Source organism: Bos javanicus, chromosome 7 (assembly GCF_032452875.1).
Source record: "Bos javanicus breed banteng chromosome 7, ARS-OSU_banteng_1.0, whole genome shotgun sequence".
NCBI classification, from domain to species: domain Eukaryota; kingdom Metazoa; phylum Chordata; class Mammalia; order Artiodactyla; family Bovidae; genus Bos; species Bos javanicus.
The window spans coordinates 107,033,934-107,056,084 of NC_083874.1; the positions used below are offsets into that span (position 1 = coordinate 107,033,934).

General features: G+C 44.0%; 1 long non-coding RNA gene across 1 annotated transcript; it reads right to left on the minus strand.

Annotated features, from left to right (window-relative positions):
• Positions 1–300: 300 nt before the first annotated feature.
• LOC133251740 (uncharacterized) lies at positions 301–17,650 on the minus strand. Its single transcript, XR_009737767.1, has 2 exons — positions 17,561–17,650; positions 301–573 (listed from the first exon to the last, which is right to left on the minus strand). It is a non-coding gene; the product is annotated as an uncharacterized LOC133251740 (long non-coding RNA).
• Between the last annotated feature and the right edge of the window lie 4,501 nt (positions 17,651–22,151).

Below are 22,151 nucleotides of genomic sequence, written 5' to 3' on the forward strand. Positions count from 1 at the left end.
TCAAAGTCCTGCACAACTTCTCCTGACATGACTTTCCAGCTCTCAGCACGCCCCTTCCCTCCGTCCTCACAAAGGCAGCCTGATGAGACCTGCCCTTTCCCTTTGCTTCCCCTCCCTCATCCCAGGTCCATTCACCTTTGGCTCCATCTAGTTCATCTCCATTAATGTTGAGAAAAAGCACTAATTTATTAAATATGACAATTTATATTAAGAAGCTATCAGCCCTTTACACCTTATCTTCTCAAAGGTGTGGGTACCCTAACAGCAATAGTAAAGATGCTTGTTGTCCTAAAAGAGATCTCTAACTGAAGGTATTTTTAATGGGTAGCAAAATACAGTAAAAATTCTTTAGACCATTTATAGGGAATAAGTATTTGATGCAAGGGAAACAGGCAGTCCAGCTCTAGCCGTTCTTGATCTTCAGATCTTCTATTTTCATAGACAAGCTCACAGCAAAGGTCATATGAAATCCAGCGGCCAGGGAAACAAACAGGTCTCGGCAGCAGCCGGGATGTACTGGTGGATCTTGTACAAGTGGCAGGCTTCCCCAGTGACTCAAGGTAAAGAACCGGCCTGCAATGCAGGAGGTACAGGAGACATGAGTTTGACCCCTGGGTCGGGAAGATCCCCTGCAGGAGGAAATGGCAACCCACTTCAGCACTGGAGAACCCCAGGGACGGAGGAGCCTGGCGGGCTAGTCCTTGAGGTCCCAAAGAGCTGGATGCCACTGAGCACACAAGCACTTGCATAAGTGGCATGTTTCGAAATCTGTACCCATCTGTTTTTTGAAGGGGACGATGATCATTGGGTGAATGACTAAGCTCTAGTAGTCATTTAAAACCATTTTGCTCATGTAAGTCAACTTATAGTGACAAAATGTGAGTAATGTGTTTTCCATTTTGCAAAAAGTAGGAGAATTTTTATGAAGTACTTTAATTACTTGGGCTTCCCTGGTAGTTCAGCTGGTAAAGAACCCCCTGCAATGCCGGAGACCCTGATTCGATTCCTGGGTCAGGAAGATTCCTTGGAGAAGGGATAGGCTACCCACTCCAGTATTCTTGGGCTTCCCTGGTGGCTCAAGGAAGCTCAAGAATCTGCCTGCAATGAGGGAGACCTGGGTCCAGTCCCTGGATTGGGAAGATTCCTTGGAGGAATGAAAGGCTACCCACTCCAGTATTCTTGTCTGGAGAATCCCCATGGACAGAGGAGCCTGGTGGGCTAAAAACCACGGGGTCACAAAGAGTCAGACAGAACTGAGTGACTAAGCACAGCACAGAACTTTATTTACTTAAAACAAAAGTAGATACTTCAATGTGGTGATTTAGATCATTTAAATTTGATGTTTCCTATTTTTATTAAGAAGAGTTGAAACAGTTAAAGCTCTACTGTTACAGTCTTTAACGTTATTTTTATTTTCACATTTCTTCACATCTCATGCAGTTTTTAAACACGGTGGAATTTATTGAAACTTACTACACATGTCTATTTTAAGTTATTGCAGTATTTTCTCCTGCAAATAATGGTGACAAAGACTCTTTGCTTGACCAAACTTTAGTCAGGCTCCTGAACCTTCTCCTAGGACCATCCATGAATTTCCCTGTAAAATCTAATTTTATCAAGAACCCTGCTAGTCACTTTAACCAGAGTCCTTCACCTAGATATTTGATCACCCAGGATAACTAATCAGGTTGCTAATCCCCTCCAAAAACCTCTGTGCTTAGTCAGTCAGTCATGTCCGACTCTCTGAGGCCTCATGAGCTGTAGCCCACCAGGCTCCTCTGTCCATGGGGATTCTCCAGGCAGGAATACTGGAGCGGGTTGCATGCCTTCCTCCAGGGGAATCTTCCCAACCCAGGTCTCCCGCATTGCAAGCAGATTCTTTACCATCTGAGCCACTAGGAAAGCCCAACACCCCCCACCATCCCCCAGAAGAGGTCTGTATACCCTGGCCTGTCTTCAGCAAAAATCTGGTTAGATTAACTTTTTGCCAGAAATCTCCTGATCCCTGATTTTTTTTTTTTTCCTTAGTAATTTCCCATCCACTGATATCCCACCCTGCTCCTTGGCTATAAATTTCCATTTTCCTACAATCCCTGGTGGCTCAGACAGTTAAGAATCCGCCTGCAATGCAGGAGACCTGGGTTTGATCTTGGCCAACCATTCTGACCCAGAGTCCTTCCTGGTGGTGAACACATTCCTCAGCCAAGATGGATGCCAGAGAGAAGGATTCTGGGAGGTGGTCAGACACGTGGAGTCTCCTTTTGATCTTTCCTGAACTCTTCCAATCGGTGGTGGCTTGTTAGTTCCCTGTTCTTACTAGGACCTCCCAATGTAAAATAACTCATGAAAATGGTTATTATGGTGCTTGGCCAGGGTAGGCAGTTTCAGTCAGTGTGTTTCTGCTAACAGTGTCTAGGGAAAGATTCTTATTATTCTCATTTTTGGGAGAAAACAATCAATAAAAATTTGTGTTCATCTTAGCATCTCTCCAGTCCCTACCCTTATGATTTACTATCACCAGTTAGAATTCAAGTTCTCATTTTCCTTTCTCTGAGTTAAGTTTCTAAGAACACTGTGAAGAAGTACCAAAGATATAAGTCAAAGGGTAGGCCAGCAAATTTTTATCATTTTACAGTCACTTTCCTCTGACAGGAACTAATGATTCACCCTGGCTGGGCCAAAATGTCACACACGATCTATACCATTGCCCAGATCCTTTAAATGAGCCTCAAATGTTGCAAGAGATCAGCTCTATCTTAGAAAAACATTTAAAATATGTTCCCTTCTTTGTACATTGGGTAGAAATCTTAAGACACAGAGCAAATTTTGAAGTTGGATATAACAAGATTTCCTCACTTATTAGAGGAGCCACTGATTGGGGGGTGGGGAGGAGTAAACAATTAGCTATGAAATGAGTGAGAATAAAAGTGCTGAGGTCAGCAGTAAGAGAACTCCTTTGAGAGGCCAGAAAAAAAAGGATCAGCTAATCCTGACGCCGGAGAAGGCAATGGCACCCCACTCCAGTACTCTTGCCTGGAAACTCCCATGGACAGAGGAGCCTGGTAGGCTTCAGTCCACGGGGTCGCTAAGAGTCAGATATGAGCGACTTCACTTTCACTTTTCACTTTCATGCATTGGAGAAGGAAATGGCACTCCACTCCAGTGTTCTTGCCTGGAGAATCCCAGGGACGGGGGAGCCTGGTGGGCTGCCGTCTATGGGGTTGCACAGAGTCAGACACAACTGAAGCAACTTAGCAGCAGCAGCAGCAGCAATCCTGACACAGGAGGCAGGGAGGCCTTTTGGGACGGCGTCACAGAAGAGGGCAATGTCAGATGGTAAAGCGTCTGCCTACAATTCGGGAGACCTGGGTTCAATCCCTGGGTTGGCAAGATCCCCTGGAGAAGGAAATGGCAACCCACTTCAGTATTCTTGCCTGGAAAATCCCATGGACCGAGGAGCCTGGTGGGCTACAGTCCATGGGGTCACAAAGAGTGGGACAGGACTGAGCGACTTCTCTTTCACTTTCACAGAATAGGGCAGCTGAACGGGTTTTCAAGAATAAAAATGAGAATGCCAACAATTTACATTCATTAGTTAGGTACACTTAAATGCTGCTTGCTGGTGGTCTGAGGCTGGAAGGAAAGAAGATTTTGGAAAGGTAATTTGAATCCAGGTTATGTAAAGTATTCAGTTACACCTAGGGAAACCAACAATAGATATGCAAACCTTGGCAGGTCTTGACTGGTGGAAAAAAAAAAAAAACAATGGGCAAAAATCACCTTCTCACCTTCTATCTTACATTCCTCTTTCTTCTCAACTTATTCATAGCACTTTCACGATCTCTCAGCTGTCTCCTACCCATGCCTGCCCCAGTCTTTCCAGTGAGTTTAGTTGCCCTTCAAAAATGCTGTTTTCCCCAGTAACAAAAGAGAAAAACTACACAATATTGCTACTGTATCAACCCCATTCCTTTACATAAGAGTAGGAAAAGGTTTTTTGGTTGTTTTGTGGTGGTAGTTGGAGGTGGTGTCAGAATTTCCAAGGGAGGTTTCAGTTACCTTTTAGAAAAATATTATTTTAACCCAAAACTCACTCAGGCTCCTTGTCTTCCAAAATTTTTGTTTACATTCCACGTTCAGTCAATAATTCAGGTAATGAGTACTTCCCCCATGACTCCAACAACAGGGCATGCATTTGCAAGTGGGCACACAAACTTTTTTTTTCTTTAACCCACATTTCTTTGGGGTGGTAAGAGTGCATTTTATCAGCTCAAAGTCAGCTTTTCAAATCCCTCAGGTGGAGATAGGATTCCTTAACATGTGAATGACTGCTATCTCTTATCTAAACCCTTCCTGCCAAACAATGAAAAAGTCGATTTAAATCCGATAATTCTTTAATAGAGCTTCCTCCAGGTCATTTAAAAAGACGCTAAGTAAGGTGGATTTTACCACCAATTCTTAAGACATCAACTCTTCACAATTCTCACTTATTTCCTCTATTTGCATTCTGTCTCCAGGCCAACTTTCGGTTTTGGACAAATCCCACCCATTTTCCTATCTTATTTCCATAGCGGATTGTTAGAAAAACTATGTCAGTATTTTCTGCTTCGAAGAGTTTCAATTAGGCATACTTTCATATTGCAAAACACCACCTGCATATTGGTTTTCCAATTGGTAATCCTTAAACTCACAGAATCCACTAGCTCAGTTGCATAGGAAAGTGAGAGTTAAGGCAAATAACTTCTCTGGGAGTCAGTAATCTTAAACGTTAAAAAGGTCCACACCACAGACCCCTTTAATGGCTAACAGACAATTATCAGGGGCCCTAATAATACAATGGATCTTCCCTGGTGGCTCAGATGGTAAAGCGTCTGCCTACAATGCGGGAGACCTAGGTTCAACCCCTGGGTCGAGAAGATCTCCTGGAGAAGGAAATGGCAACCCACTCCAGTATTCTTGCCTGGAGAACCCCATGGATGGAGGAACCTGGTGGGCTACAGTCCATGGGGTTGCAAAGAGTCGGACACGACTGAGCGACTAGCACACTGCAACTAGCTTCTGAGTGCCCACGGCTATAGCGGGTTTATGAAGTCTGGCCGACAGTGGTTCAGTTTTATCCACAAATGTCTTCTGAGTTCCAAGGTGTTTTACTCACTTTTTTCTTTTCTGCCCTAAATCTTTTCATTAATGAAGCAGGATAGTCCGTGTGTGCACACATGTGCTCTGTCAATGGAACTTGCAGTATTTTAAATATGAATCTCTCTTGGATGTAGTAACTCACACATTCATTTCAGGGGATCATGTATTCATTCAATCAACAAATACTCTTGAGCATCTACTCTGAGCTGCACTTCTAAAATACAGTATTGAATTAAACTGTCTTAAAGTTCCTGCTCTCAAGTGGTTTATATTTTAGCAAATAAAAGTATGTTAAGGAAAGCCTCTTGGTGAGATAACATTCGAACAGGATAAAAAATGCAATGAGCAAGTAGGTTATGCTGATACCTGTGGGGGGGGGGGGTGTGGAGCAGGGAGGTCCAGTGCAAAGACCCTGAGTTGGGCGTCCCACAACAGCAGTTCAGTTCGATCGCTCAGTCGTGTCTGACTCTTTGCCACCCCATGAATCGCAACACACCAGGCCTCCCTGTCCATCACCAACTCCCGGAGTTTACCCAAACTTATGTCCATTGAGTCAGTGATGCCATCCAACCATCTCATCCTCTGTCATCCCCTTCTCCTTCTGCTCGCAATCCCTCCCAGCAACTTTTAGCAGAGAGCCAGAGTGACTGAAGGCAGAGTGTAGCAGAAATAGGGAAGCACAATATCAAGAATGACCTTCTTGACCATGATAATGAACTTAGACTTCATTCTGAAGGATATAGAAAACCACTAGATGGAATTCTATTTCAAACCATGCTTTTCTGATCTTTTAAAAACAATGTGCAAAGTCAACTCAGTCTGCACACTACTTTATGTTGACCCTGGAGCACACTCTTAGTTGTATGAAAATTATCTGATGCAGAGAAGAAAAACATATGTACAGGACCAGATAGTAAATATTTTTGACATTTCTGTCTATACAGTTTTTGTTGCAACTAAAAGTAGCCGTGGCTGCGTGGGCGCAGGAGGGCCTAGAGGAGCTATCCCACGTTGAAGGTCAGGAAGGGCGGTGGTGAGGAGATACCCCTCGTCCAAGGTAAGGAGCAATGGCTGTGCTTTGCTGGAGCAGCTGTAAACAGATATCCCACGCCCAAGGTAAGAGAAACCCACGTAAGACGGTAGGTGTTGCAAGAGGGCGTCAGAGGGCAAACACACTGAAACCATACTCACAGAAAACTAGTCAATCTAATCACACTAGGACCTCAGCCTTGTCTAACTCAATGAAACTAAGCCATGCCCATGGGGCAACCCAAGACGGGCGGGTCATGGTGGAGAGATTGACAGAATGTGGTCCACTGGAGAAGGGAATGGCAAACCACTTCAGTATTCTTGCCTTGAGAACCCCATGAACAGTATGAAAAGGGAATACTGAAAGAGAAACTCCCCAGGTCAGTAGGTGCCCAATATGCTACTGGAGATCAGTGGAGAAATAACTCCAGAAAGAATGAAGGGATGGAGCCAAAGCAAAAAGAATACCCAGCTGTGGATGTGACTGGTGACAGAAGCAAGGTCCGATGCTATAAAGAGCAATATTGCATAGGAACCTGGAATGTCAGGTCCATGAATCAAGGCAAATTGGAAGTGGTCAAACAGGAGATGGCAAGAGTGAATGTCGACATTCTAGGAATCAGCGAACTGAAATGGACTGGAATGGGTGAATTTAACTCAGATGCCATTATATCTACTACTGTGGGCAGGAATCCCTCGGAAGAAATGGAGTAGCCATCATGCTCAACAAAAGAGTCTGAAATGCAGTACTTGGATGTGATCTCAAAAACGACAGAATGATCTCTGTTCGTTTCCAAGGCAAACCATTCAATATCACAGTAATCCAAGTCTATGCCCCAACCAGTAACGCTGAAACAGCTGAAGTTGAATGGTTCTATGAAGACCTACAAGACCTTTTAGAACTAACACCCAAAAAAGATGTCCTTTTCATTAAGGGGACTGGAATGCAGAAGTAGGAAGTCAAGAAACACCTGGAGTAACAGGCAAATTTGGCCTTGGAATACGGAATGAAGCAGGGCAAAGACTAATAGAGTTTTGCCAAGAAAATGCACTGGTCATAACAAACACCCTCTTCCAACAACACAAGAGAAGACTCTATACATGGACATCACCAGATGGTCAACACTGAAATCAAATTAATTATATTCTTTGCAGCCAAAGATGGAGAAGCTCTATACAGTCAGCAAAAACAAGACCAGGAGCTGACTGTGACTCAGACCATGAACTCCTTATTGCCAAATTCAGACTTAAATTGAAGAAAGTAGGGAAAACCACTAGACCATTCAGGTATGACCTAAATCAAATCCCTTATGATTATACAGTGGAAGTGAGAAATAGATTTAAGGACCTAGATCTGATAGATAGAGTGCCTGGTGAACTATGGAATGAGGTTCATGACATTGTACAGGAGACAGGGATCAAGACCATTCCCATAGAAAAGAAATGCAAAAAAGCAAAATGGCTGTCTGGGGAGGCCTTACAAATAGCTGTGAAAAGAAGAGAAATGAAAAGCAAAGGAGAAAAGGAAAGATATAAGCATCTGAATGCAGAGTTCCAAAGAATAGCAAGAAGAGATAAGAAAGCCTTCTTCAGCGATCAATGCAAAGAAATAGAGGAAAACAACAGAATGGGAAAGACTAGAGATCTCTTCAAGAAAATCAGAGATACCAAAGGAACATTTCATGCAAAGATGAGCTCGATAAAGGACAGAAATGGTATGGACCTAACAGAAGCAGAAGATATTAAGAAAAGATGGCAAGAATACACAGAAGAACTGTACAAAAAAGATCTTCACGACCCAGATAATCACGATGGTGTGATCACTGACCTAGAGCCTGACATCCTGGAATGTGAAGTCAAGTGGGCCTTAGAAAGCATCACTACAAACAAAGCTAGTGGAGGTGATGGAATTCCAGTTGAGCTATTCCAAATCCTGAAAGATGATGCTGTGAAAGTGCTGCACTCAATATGCCAGCAAATTTGGAAAACTCAGCAGTGGCCACAGGACTGGAAAATGTCAGTTTTCATTCCAATCCCAAAGAAAGGCAATGCCAAAGAATGCTCAAACTACCACACAATTGCACTCATCTCACATGCTAGTAAAGTAAGGCTCAAAATTCTCCAAGCCAGGCTTCAGCAATATGTGAACCGTGAACTTCCTGATGTTCAAGCTGGTTTTAGAAAAGGCAGAGGCACCAGAGATCAAATTGCCAACATCCGCTGGATCATAGAAAAAGCAAGAGACTTCCAGAAAAACATCTATTTCTGTTTTATTGACTATGCCAAAGCCTTTGACTGTGTGGATCACAATAAACTGTGGAAAAATTCTTCAAGAGATGGGAATACCAGACCACCTGATCTGCCTCTTGAGAAATCTGTATGCATGTCAGAAAGCAATAGTTAGAACTGGCCATGGAACAACAGACTGGTTCCAAATAGGGAAAGGAGTACATCAAGGCTGTATATTGTCGCCCTGTTTATTTAACTTATATGCAGAGTACATCATGAGAAACGCTGGACTGGAAGAAACACAAACTGGAATCGAGATTGCCGGGAGAAATATCAATAACCTCAGATATGCAGATGACACCACCCTTATGGCAGAAAGTGAAGAGGAACTCAAAAGCCTCTTGATGTAAGTGAAAGTGGAGAGTGAAAAAGTTGGCTTAAAGCTCAACATTCAGAAAACGAAGATCATGGCATCCGGTCCCACCACTTCATGGGAAATAGATGGGGAAACAGTGGAAACAGTGTCAGACTTTATTTTTCTGGGCTCCCAAATCATTACAGATGGTGACTGCAGCCATGAAATTAAAAGATGCTTACCCCTTGGAAGGAAAGTTATGACCAACCTAGATAGCATATTCAAAAGCAGAGACATTACTTTGCCAACAAAGGTCCATCTAGTCAAGGCTATGATTTTTCCTGTGGTCATGTATGGTTGTGAGAGTTGGACTGTGAAGAAGGCTGAGTGCTGAAGAATTGATGCTTTTGAACTGTGGTGTTGGAGAAGACTCTTGAGAGTCCCTTGGACTGCAAGGAGATCCAACCAGTCCATTCTGAAGGAGATCAGCCCTGGGATTTCTTTGGAAGGAATGATGCTAAAGCTGAAACTCCAGTACTTTGGCCACCTCATGCGAAGAGTTGACTCATTGGAAAAGACTCTGATGCTGGGAGGGATTGGGGGCAGGAGGAGAAGGGGACGACAGAGAATGAGATGGCTGGATGGCACCACTGACTTGATGGACGTGAGTCTCAGTGAACTCCGGGAGTTGGTGATGGACAGGGAGGCCTGGCATGCTGGGATTCATGGGGTCGCAAAGAGTCGGACACGACTGAGCGACTGATCGACTGATCTGATCTGACTCAACCTTGTCACTGCAAGGAACTATATACCCATCACTATAAGCAACCTGTGGCTAAAAGACTGTACGTATGTTCCAATAAAATTTTATTTATGGACATTGATATTTGAATTTCATGTAGTTTTTCTTCTAAAAAAACATTACTTTTCTCTGATTTTTTTTCAACAGTTTAAAAATGTAGAAACCATTCTTAGCTTAGGGGCCATACAAAACATGTATTGGATCCAATTTGGTGCACAGTTTATAATTTGCCAAACTTTATCTAAACTGTAACTACTGTTGACTAAAAAAGATGCACAACTTGAGAGTTGTGAATTAAGTCTTATTTGGGGCAAAATGAGGACTGCATTTTGCAATTACTTAGATACAATCTCAAAAATGAGAGAATGACCTCTGTTTGTTTCCAAGGCAAACCATTCAATAGCATGGTAACCCACGTCTAGGCCCCGACCAGTAATGCTGAAGAAGCTGAACAGTTCTATGAAGACCTACAAGACCTTCCAGAACTAACACCCCAAAAAGATGTCATTTTCATTATAGGGGACTGGAATGCAAAAGTAGGACGTCAAGAGATACCTGGAGTAACAGGCAAGTTTTGCCTTGGTGTACAAAACGAAGCAGGTCAAAGGCTAACAGAGTTTTGCCAAGAGAACACACCGGTCATAGCAAACAGCCTCTTCCAACAACACAGAGAAGACTTTACACGTGGACATCACCAGATGGTCAACACGAAATCAGATTGATTATATTCTTTGCAGCCAAAGATGGAGAAGCTCTGTACAGTCAGCAAAAATAAGACTGGGAGCTGATTGTGGCTCAGATCATGAACTCCTTATTGCCAAATTCAGACTTAAACTGAAGAAAGTAGGAAAACCACCAGACCATTAAGGTATGACCTCAATCAAATCCCTTATGATTATACAGTGGAAGTGAGAAATAGATTCAAGGGATTAGATCTGATAGACAGAGTGCCTGAAGAACTATGTTCATGACATTGTACAGGAGACAGGTATCAAGACCACCCCCAAGAAAAAGAAATGCAAAAAGGCAAAACAGTTGTCTGAGAAGGCCTTACAAATAGCTGAGAAAAGAAGAGAAGTGAAAGGCAAAGGAGAAAAGGAAAGATATACCCATATGAATGCAGAGTTCCAAATAATAGCAAGGAGAGATAAGAAAGCATTCCTCAGCGATTAATGCAAAGAAATAGAGGAAAATAATAGAATGGGAAAAACTAGAGATCTCTTCAAGAAAATAAGAGATACCAAGGGAATATTTCATACAAAGACAGGCACAATAAAGGATAGAAATAGTATGGTCCTAACAGAAGCAGAAGATATTAAGAAGAGGTGGCAGAAACACACAGAACTACACAAAAAAGATCTTCATGACTCAGATAATCACAATGGTGTGATCACTCACCTAGAACCAGACATCCTGGAATGCGAAGTCTCATGGGCCTTAGGAAGCATCACTATGAACAAGCTAGTGGAGGTGATGGAATTCCAGTTGAGCTGTTTCAAATCCTGAAAGATGATGCTGCAAAAGTGCTGCACTCAATATGCCAGCAAATCTGGAAAACTCAGTATGGTCACAGGACTGGAAAAGGTCAGTTTTCATTCCAATCCCAAAGAAAGGCAATGCCAAAGAATGGTCAAACTACCACATAAGTGCACTCATCTCACATGCTAGTAAAGTAATGCTCAAAATTCTCCAAGCCAGGCTTTAACAGTATGTGAACCATGAACCTCCAGATGTTCCAGCTAGATTTAGGAAAGGCAGAGGAACCAGAGATAAATTTGCCAACATCTGTTGTATCATCAACAAAAGCAAAAGAGTTCCAAAGAAACATCTATTTCTGCTTTATTGACTATGCCAAAGCCTTTGACTGTGTGGATCACAACAAACTGTGGAAGATTCTTCAAGAGTTGGTAATACCAGACCACCTGACCTGCTCCTGAGAAATCTGTATGCAGGTCACCAAGCAACAGTGAGAACTGGACATGGAGCAACAGACTGGTTCCAAACAGGAAAAGGAGTACGTCAAGGCTGTATATTGTCACCGTGCTTATTTAACTTAGACGCAGAGTACATCATGCGAAATGCTGGGCTGGATGAAGCACAAGCTGGAATGAAGATTGCTGGGAGAAATATCAATAACCTGAGATATTAGATGACACCACCCTTATGGCAGAAAGTGAAGAATAACTAAAGAGCCTCTTGATGAAAGTGAAAGAGGAGAGTGCAAAAGTAGGCTTAAAACTCAACATTCAGAAAATTAAGATCATGGTGTCTGGTCCCATCACTTCATGGTAGATAGATGGGGAAACAATGGAAACAGTAACAGACTTTATTTTGGGGGGGCTCTAAAATCACTGTAGATGGTGACTGCAGCCGTGAAATTAAAAGAGGCTTGCTCCTTGGAAGTAAAGCTATGATCAACCTAGATAGCATATTAAAAAACAGAGGTATTACTTTGCCAACAAAGGTCCATCTAGTCAAAGCTATGGTTTTTCCAATAGCCATGTATGGATGTGACTTCAGTTCAGTTTAGTCTTTCAGTCATGTCCAATTCTTTGCGACCCCATGGACTACAGCACGCCAGGCCTCCATGTCCATCACCATTCCTGGAGTTTACTCAAACTCATGTCCATTGAGTCGGTGATGCCATCCAACCATCTCATCCTCTGTCGTCCCCTTCTCCTCCTGCCTTCAATCTTTCCCAGCATCAGGGTATTTTCTAAGGAGTTAGTTCTTTGCATCAGGTGGCCAAAGTATTGGAGTTTCAGCTTCAGCATTAGTCCTTCCAATGAATATTCAGGACTGATTTCATTTAGGATGGACTGGTTGAATCTCCTTGGAGTCCAAGGGACTCTCAAGAGTCTTCTCCAACACCACAGTTCAAAAGCATCAATTCTTTAGTGCTCAGCTCTCTTTATGGTCCAGCTCTGCCTGGGAAGCAGCACCAGATAGCTCTGAGAGACTGCTCCAAAGATGTAGTGGAGGAAGGTCAATATATAAGCTTTCAGTGAAGGGGGACTTCAACGCAATCAAGTGTTTACTTTATCAGAGGTTTTCTGCTAGTCATGAAAAGACATCATGAGGATCTGATGTCATCATGAAGGGATTTAGTGCCTTTCTAGATAAGAGGAGATGCAAGGATTAGGATCATAAAATCTGTTCCTGAAAATTTCCAACTATCTAACAACCTGTCCCACCAGATTCCATGGAGCACAGAGTGCCTCAGTCCATCCTGAACTCCCTCAGGGGATGTTGAAAGTCAATAGCTTCGGCAGCACAGGGCTCAGTCTCCATGGAGGCAGATGGCAGATGCCCTTGTTGTTCAGCTGCTGGCAATGCTTTTGGCATGTGCCAATTTGTAGTTGACATTACTACAAAGCTGCTCAGTTGTGTCCAACTCTTTGTGATCCCTGAAGCCCACCAGGCTCCTCTATCCATGGAATTCTCCAGGCAAGAATACTGGAGTGAGTAGCCATCCCCTTCTCCAGGGGATCTTCCCAACCCAGGGATCGAACCCGCATTTTCTGTATTGCAGGCATACTCTTCACCATCTGAGCAATCAGGAAAGCCCAACTACTAAAAAGTTAGGTTTTCATTTCTAGGCTACTTAAAGAAGAAATGAGGACTTGTGGCAGAAGGAAAAAAAAAAATCAATCCCATTTGAAACGTCTCAAGTAATGCGTTATTTTATATATTGAAGACAAACATGCAACATTGTAAATCGACCGTGTGTGTCTGTCAGTCGCTCAGTCGTGTCTGACTCTATGACCCCATGGACTGTAGCCCACCAGGCTCCTCTGTCCATGGAATTCTCCAGGCAAGAGTCCTGGAGTGGGTTGCCATTTCCTTCTCCACAGGATCTTCCTGACCCAGGAAGATTGAACCTGGGTCTCCTGCATTGCAGGCAAATTCTGACTCTTTGCGACCCCATGAATTGCAGCACGCCAGGCCTCCCTGTCCATCACCAACTCCCGGAGTTCACTCAGACTCACGTCCATCGAATCAGTGATGCCATCCAGCCATCTCATCCTCTGTCGTCCCCTTCTCCTCTTGCCCCCAATCCCTCCCAGCATCAGAGTCTTTTCCAATGAGTCAGCTCTTCATATCAGGTGGCCAAAGTACTGGAGTTTCAGCTTTAGCATCATTCCTTCCAAAGAAATCCCAGGGCTGATCTCCTTGCAGTCCAAGGGACTCTCAAGAGTCTTCTCCAACACCACAGTTCAAAAGCATCAATTCTTCAGTGCTCAGCCTTCCTCACAGTCCAACTCTCACATCCATACATGACCACAGGAAAAACCATAGCCTTGACTAGACGAACCTTTGTTGGCAAAGTAATGTCTCTGCTTTTGAATATGCTATCTAGGTTGGTCATAACTTTCCTTCCAAGGGGTAAGCATCTTTTAATTTCATGGCTGCAGTCACCACCTTCCAAAATATGTTTTACAATTAGCTCCATGATATCCAGTTTCTTTAACAGGATGAATGATTTTAGTTCATTAATATAAAGTCTGAAATAGAATTATGGTTTAAAGGATAACAATAGGCATTCACAGCCACGATGATACCTGAAAACTTTCCAAAGTGTGCACTTACACGAATAGTTGTAAGTGATGTCACCATTTCTGTGTACTTTTCCCTAAAATTGATGTGCATGAAATGCCTCACTCCCCAGTGGTATGAGATGATGGCATACCTGTCTTCCAACCCTATTTCAGATCTCACCACAGTGCTTGGCTCATACCTCTGAGAGCAAAACAAGTAAGTATCAAAGCTTTTGTTCAAGTAACCCTTTTGCAATGATTAAACAAAGCATAGGTATCTTACATACATTTCTATTAAAAGTGAAGTTTAGCCTGAGAAATAGGGTGTTAGGCCCATGTTGGAACATTAAATTCACAACAGGGTAAAAAGCATGGATAATGATGCTTATTCCTTTAAATATAAATCGAATGGTTTGTGAGGCTACCAAAACGATTATGTATACACTGGATAACACTCACAGATAAAGTGCAATATCACTTCTTTAGGTGAGCTATGCTTATTCAGCAAGCTGCATATATGCTAAGTCACTTCAGCCATGTCTGACTCTTTGCGACCCTATGCTTTGCCAGGCTTTGCCAGGCTTGGCAGGCTTCTCTGTCCATGGAATTCTCTAGGCAAGAATACTGGAGGGGGTTGCCAGGCCCTCCTCCAGTTGGGGAGCTTCCTGACCACAACCCAGGGATTGAACTTGTGTCTCTCAAATATCTTGCATTGGCAGGTGGGTTCTTAACCACTAGTGCCACCTGGGAAGCCCATTCAGCAGAGTAGTCAAGACCTATTTCATCAAAATGTATTTTAAAATATTGATTCCACTTATAATCAATCATTCTAGTTCAAATTATAAGATATTTAATATTTTGGACGATCTATTAATAAGAAGGCTTTCCAGGTGGCACAAAAGTAAAGAATCCACTTGCGAATGCAGGAGTCACAGGAGACGTGGGTTCAATCCCTGAGTCGGGAAGATCCCCTGGAGCAGGAAACAGCAACATGCTCTAGTATTCCTGCCTGGGGAATTCCGTGGACAGTAAAGCCTGGCGGGCTACAGTCCATAAGGATACAAAGAGTCAGACACAATTGAGCAAGTATACATGAGCACGATTAACAAGAAACAAACTTATTCAAATGCATGATAAAATTTTAGTGATTTTAAAATGAGCAGTAGGCAGCCATCAAAAAGAATGAAATAATGCCATTCACATTATTATTATTATTATTATTCACATTATTATTACGCGACATGGATAGGCCTAGAGATTGTCATACTGAGTGCAGTAAGTCAGAGAAGGAGAAATATCATATGACATCCCTTACACGTGGAATCTAAAAAGAAATGATACAAATGAAGTTATTTACTCTATTTACATAGAGAACAAACCTCTGGTTGCCCGGGGAAGGATGAAGGTAAGGGATGGTTAGAGAGTTTGGGGTGCACAGGTACACACTGCTGCTGCTGCTAAGTCACTTCAGTCGTGTCCGACTCTGTGTGACCCCATAGACGGCAGCCCACCAGGCTCCTCTGTCCCTGGGATTCTCCAGGCAAGAACACTGGAGTGGGTTGCCATTTCCTTCTCCAATGCATCAAAGTGAAAAGTGAAAGCGAAGTCGCTCAGTCGGGTCCAACCCTCAGCGACCCCACGGACTGCAGCCTTCCAGGCTCCTCCGTCCATGGGATTTTCCAGGCAAGAGTACTGGAGTGAGGTGCCATACACACTGCTATATTTAAAATGGACAAGCGACAAGGACCTGCTGAACAGCAACAGGGAGCTCTGCTCAGTGTTGTGTGGCAGCCTGGATGAGACAGGGGTCTGAGGAAGAATGGACACATGTATATATATGTGTGTGGCTGAGTCCCTTCTCTGTTCACCTAAAACTATCACAACATTTTTAATCTGCTACACTTAAATACAAAGTTCTTTTTTTTTTAATGAGCAGTAGGGTACATAGATTTTCTTATTGTAAACCATAAGTGAACAAAAATGAACAAAAATGAAGACAACTGCCCTAGAGAATGGAGAGAGGCACTTGGGTCCCTCTCCAAGAAACCAAGAGGACAGGGGAAGGTGGGAGACCTTGGGAAATTTGGGAGCAGCACAGAAAGGGTGCTGAGGAATCCACACACACACACATACACTTCACAATTTTCCCGAAGAACAGCGCTGGCGCTGCCTACAAAACCTACCCCCTTTCCCCTCCCCTCTATTTGTGAGTAGGGAAGAGGAAGGAGCTTTACTGGAGCTTCAGAGGGCAAAGAAAAGTTGAGGAGTAGATACTCTGAGTGATTCCAGTGGGATATGGGTCTTCAACTGATGGTACCTGGCCCTGGGATGATTTAAGGCAGGTGAATAATGGTTTGATATGTGAGAATAAGACAAATACGTGGTTGGGTTTATAAATCTGGGACTGGCTGCCTTGTCTGTGAAGGATGTGCTTCCTGCGCAGTTTTTGCCATCTCTAAGAACTGGCTATCCCTGGGAGGGGCAGTCTCTCCCCAGATAGCTTCATAACCTGTCTGCTAAGTCGCTTCGGTCGTGTCCAACTCTGTGCGACCCCAGAAACGGCAGCCCACCAGGCTCCCCTGTCCCTGGGATTCTCCAGGCAAGAAAACCAGAGTGGGTTGCCATTTCCTTCTCCAATGCATGAAAGTGAAAAGTGAAAGTGAAGTCGCTCAATCATGTCCGACCCTCAGCGACCCCATGGACTGCAGCCTACCAGGCTCCTCTGCCCATGGATTTTCCAGGCAAGAGTACTGGAGTGGGCTGCCATTGCCTTCTCCAACCTAGACAGCTTATTAAAAGCAGAGATATTACTTTGCCAACAAAGGACTGTATAGTCAAAGCTATGGTTTTTCCAGTAGTCATGTAAGGATGTGAGAGTTGGACCATAAAGAAAGCTAAGCACTGAAGAATCGATACTTTTGAACTGTGGTGTTGGAGAAGATTCTTGAGGGTCCCTTGGAGTGCAAGGAGATCCAACCAGTCCTTCCTAAAGGAGATCAGTCCTGAGTGTTCATTGGAAGGACTGATGTTGAAGCTGAAACTCTAATACTTTGGCCCCCTGATGCGAAGAACTGACTCATTGGAAAAGGCTCTGATGTTGGGAAAGATTGAAGGCAGGAGGAGAAGGGGACGACAGAGGACGAGCTGGTTGGATGGCATCATCCGGGAGTTGGTGATGGACAGGGAGGCCTGGCCGTGCTGCAGTCCATGAGGTAGCAAAGAGTCCTATACACAGAGCGACTGAACTGACAGGAACTGGACAAGGGCTGTCGCGGTCTTTTGAGAAAGGGAAGTCGCTCAGTCGTGTCTGACTCTTTGCGACCCCATGGACTGCAGCCTACCAGGCTCCTCTGTCCATGGGATTTTCCAGGCAATAGTACTGGAGTGGATTGCCATTTCCTTCTCCAGGGGATCTTCCCGACCCAGGGATCGAACCCGGGTCTCCCGCATTGTAGACAGACGCTTTACCGTCTGAGCCGCCAGGGAAGTCTTGAGGGCTGGCGTCAAAGTCTTCGGAAGGCCGCTCCCGCCCCCTGGCTGTCACCTCGGAGGTGCAGCGGGCACGCGGTGCCGGGCCTGGGGCCCGCCGTGCTGTTAGTCAGAATCGCCAGCTGTCGGGAATAGACGGGAGCGGGGTCGGAAAGGATGCGCAGAAGTGGGTCTTCTGCGTCTGTCACTGAGCCTCTCGCCACAGCGACCTTCGGGGAGGTGCGCCTGCAGCTTCACTTCCGGGTCATCTCTCACCCGGAACTAGATTTCCTTCCTGCAGACCTTCAGGGAGCTTTGGGGTGTGCGTTTCCGCTAAGGATCACCAGAGGGCAGGAGAGGGCTCTGGTCAGACAAGCGTGAGGCCAAAGCCGCGTCACAGGGAAGCACTGCGGTCTCAGCGGGCTCTCCTCACAGGTGCGGTGTCGGCTGCAGCGAGGCCGGCTGCGCATCAGAGGGCGTTTGGGGAGTCTCTATGAGGCATTTTCTTGTCGCCTCAGTGAGAGTCGCTCAGTCGTGTTGACTGTTTGAGATCCCATGGACTCTCCAGGCCAGAATACTGGAGTGGGAAGCCATTCCCTTCTCCAGGGGATCTTCCTGACCCAGGGATGGAACTGAGGTCTCCTGCATCGCAGGCGGATTCTTTACCAGCTGAGCAATGAGGGAAGCCCCCTCAGGGTTGTGCCAAATTGTGGCAGCCAGTACCGAACATCATCTGGACTGTCATGTAGACTCCACCATCCTTGCTGGCTGGGCCAGGGCAGCTGGAGAGTTTTGTTTGCATGAGCCAGGTCTTACTTGACATGGTGAGGAAAACACGCTAGAATATAATGATCAGGTGTGGTCAGAAAATCTTCCTAAAGCAATGTTTTATCACTTCTACCTGGAACGAAATTCTTGCCCCAACTGGAAGCTCCCTGAAAACAGGCACTTCGAATCCTTTATCAACTAAGCATGACTACTCTTTTTCAAAACAAAAAGAAATCCTCTATCTGAGAAACAAAGCATGAGTTGCATAATTTGTAAATGGAAGGTTGAGCTTTATTATCTACCTTGTAAAGAGATTTATAACAGAGTTTTTGTGTTTTCACCTCTGCATTGTGTTTTTATGTAAAATATTTGATAATCAACATAAAATATACAAGATGCGATGGACATGAGTTTGAGTAGGCTCCAGGAGTTGGTGATGGACAGGGAAGCCTGGCGTGCTCCAGTCCATGGGATCCCAAAGAGTCGGACAAGATTGAGTGACTGAACTGATACAAGAGTGTATAACATATATTATATAAAATATAAAGAATAAAAATAAAATCTCACTCTTTTAAAGGAGTAATTCATTCAGCAAATGTAGAACATCTGCATAAAGATGGAAATGCATAAAAATATACTTACTCATTTCTCCATTTTCTCCCCATTTGCTAGCCTTTTTGTAAACACCTCTCTTTTTTTCCAGCTTAAATTAAAAGGTTTATCATTTCAACTATGCCTTTGCTTATTCCCTAAATTGCTGTGCCTTTTCTCTTTTGTTCCATGTCTAGCAAAACCTTACCCTGGATGAACCTAGCTCTCTGCTGTTCACGTCTGCACCAGCACAGCTAGTTGGGCCCTGATGAAAGTCTCATCTGAGGAGACTGGTAATCAATGGACTCAATCCTAAACCCTGGATTGATCTGAGCAGTTGGCTCTCTTGTCTCACAAAGCCATCCCACCTCCTCCCGCCACTGGAGGTTTCCTTGCTGCCCAGGACTAAGGCCCCTCAGTGCCTCTTCCTCTCAGGTGAGGAGTCCCTGTGAGTGACAACCCCAGCAGACTGGAGCCTGCCTATGGCAGGAGCACATGACCTCACAGGGTCAGGGGATGCGGGACGGGAACCAGCTATGTCTGCTCCATCTGGGATGAGTGAGTGGTGAGAAAATACCTTAGGGAAAAGGCAATAATCTGACCTTTCATGTTTCAAGAATTGAAAATAAAAACTCTGCTTTTCTGTGGTGAAAGGCAGACATAGCTTTGACATTATGCTGCTGCTAAGTCGCTGCAGGCATGTCTGACTCTTCGATCCTATAGACTGTAGCCTACCAGGCGCCTCTGTCCGTGGGATTCTCCAGGCAAGAACACTGGAGTGGGTTGCCATGCCCTACTCCAGGGGATATTCTAGATCCAGGGGTCAAACCCGCCTCTCTTAAGTCTCCTGCGTTGGCAGGCTGGTTATTTCTCATTAGTGCCACCTGGGGAGTGCCCTTTAACATCACAAAGAAGTCACAATCAGAAACCAGTCCCACCCCAGAACTTCTGACCCAACAGGGACCCTGAGATGTACCTGCATATTTAAAAAAAAAAAAAAAAAAGGGAAAGAATTGAGCACTAAAAGCTACTCGCTGAGGAGCCCAAGAGTGGGACTAACTTGGCTGGACAGCTCTGAGGATCACTCCCTTTCAAAGGACAATGTGCCCCTGACAGGGGTCTGTGTCAGGATTAGGTGAATTCTATGGACTTAGAAAAATCTTTCTATTTTGAAATAATTCTAGACTTACAGAAAAGTTGCAAAAATTGTACAGACAATTCCCATTTGCCCTTCACTCAGCTTTCCCTAAAATTAACAACAGATTTCATAATCTTAACAGAATTACCCAAACCAGGAAATTAACTTGGAAACAGTAAACTGACTGATCCACAGAGCTTATTCACATCTGTTCAGGGTTCTTATTAGTGTCCTTTCCCCAGGCCAGTATCCTATTCAGAATGCCACACTGCATTTAGTTCACGTTTCCTTCACCCCCTCTGTCTGTCACATGTCCTCAGTCCTCCTCGGTCTTTCTCCTTGACACTTTTGAAGTACACTTACTGGTCAGTTATTTTTTTAGAATCTCCCTCAATTTAGGTTTGTCTGGTATTTTATCATGCATGATTAGAAGGAAATTACATATTTTTGGCAAAAAAAAAATCCCACCGAAGTGAAGATGTTCTTCTCAGTGCCTCCTACCATGAACTGTAACGATGTCCCATTGCTGGAGAGGACATTAACCTTGATCCCTTGGTTAAACTGGTGTTGGCAGCATTTTTCCAATATGGTGTTTTGATTTTTTTCTCTTCAATCAATAAAGATCTTGGAGGGAGATTCTTTGAGACTCATTTTGGCATCCATGGATGGCTCTCGCCTGCCACATTTTTACTCTATTTGCTTAATGGTGACCTGCTTTTAGCCTTATCTATATGAACTGATTTTCAGTAACCTCTTGGGTTGCAGTGGAGGCTACTGATGTGAGCGGACAAATCTTGATGCAGTTCTATTCCTGCATAGAGGTGGAGGCCAGAGTGGCCTCCTTTTGACCTTTTGGAGACTGAAAATGCTTGGACAGTTCTGTAGGAGGATGGAGATTCAAGAGGGAGATAATTGGACTTCCTGCTAATAAAGCAGCTGGGAACCTGAATAATTAAATCAAATGAATAAGATGTTAATCATATTTATACACGATTTTGTAGAGCAGTTTATTCCAGTTAATTAATTTCTATCTGTGGTAATGATACCTTTATTTTTTAATACAAAATCTGATTTTATTTATGTTTAATGATCCCTTTAAATCCGTAGATTTAGGTAAGCCTCTACTTACTGACTATGCTAAAGCCTTTGACTGTGTGGATCACAACAAACTGTGGAAAATTCTGAAAGAGATGGGAATACCAGACCACCTGACCTGCCTCTTGAGAAACCTATATGCAGGTCAGGAAGCAACAGTTAGAACTGGACATGGAACAACAGACTGGTTCCAAATAGGAAAAGGAGTACGTCAAGGCTGTATGTTGTCACCCTGCTTATTTAACTTATATGCAGAGTACATCATGAGAAACGCTGGACTGGAAGAAGCACAAGCTGGAATCAAGGTTCCTGGGAGAAATATCAATAACCTCAGATATGCAGATGACACCACCCTTATGGCAGAAAGTGAAGAGGAACTAAAAAGCCTCTTGATGAAAGTGAAAGAAGAGAGTGAAAAAGTTGGCCTAAAGCTCAACATTCAGAAAACTAAGATCATGACATCTGGTCCCATCACTTCGTGGGAATTAGATGGGGAAACAGTGGAAACAGTGTCAGACTTTATTTTGGGGGGCTCCAAAATCACTGCAGATGGTGATTGCAGCCATGAAATTAAAAGACGCTTACTCTTTGGAAGGAAAGTTATGACCAACCTAGATAGCATATTCAAAAGCAGAGACATTACTTTGCCAACAAAGGTCCGTCTAGTCAAGGCTATGGTTTTTCCAGTGGTTATGTATGGATGTGAGAGTTGGACTGTGAAGAAAGCTGAGCGCCAAAGAATTGATGCTTTTGAACTGTGGTATTGGAGAAGACTCTTGAGAGTCCCTTGGACTGCAAAGAGATCCAACCAGTCCATTCTAAAGGAGATCAGTCCTAGGTGTTCATTGGAAGGACTGATGCTAAAGCTGAAACTCCAATACTTTGGCCACCTGATTCGAAGAGTTGACTCATTGGAAAAGACTCTGATGCTGGGAGGGATTGAGGACAGGAGGAGAAGGGGACGACAGAGGATGAGATGGCTGGATGGCATCACCGACT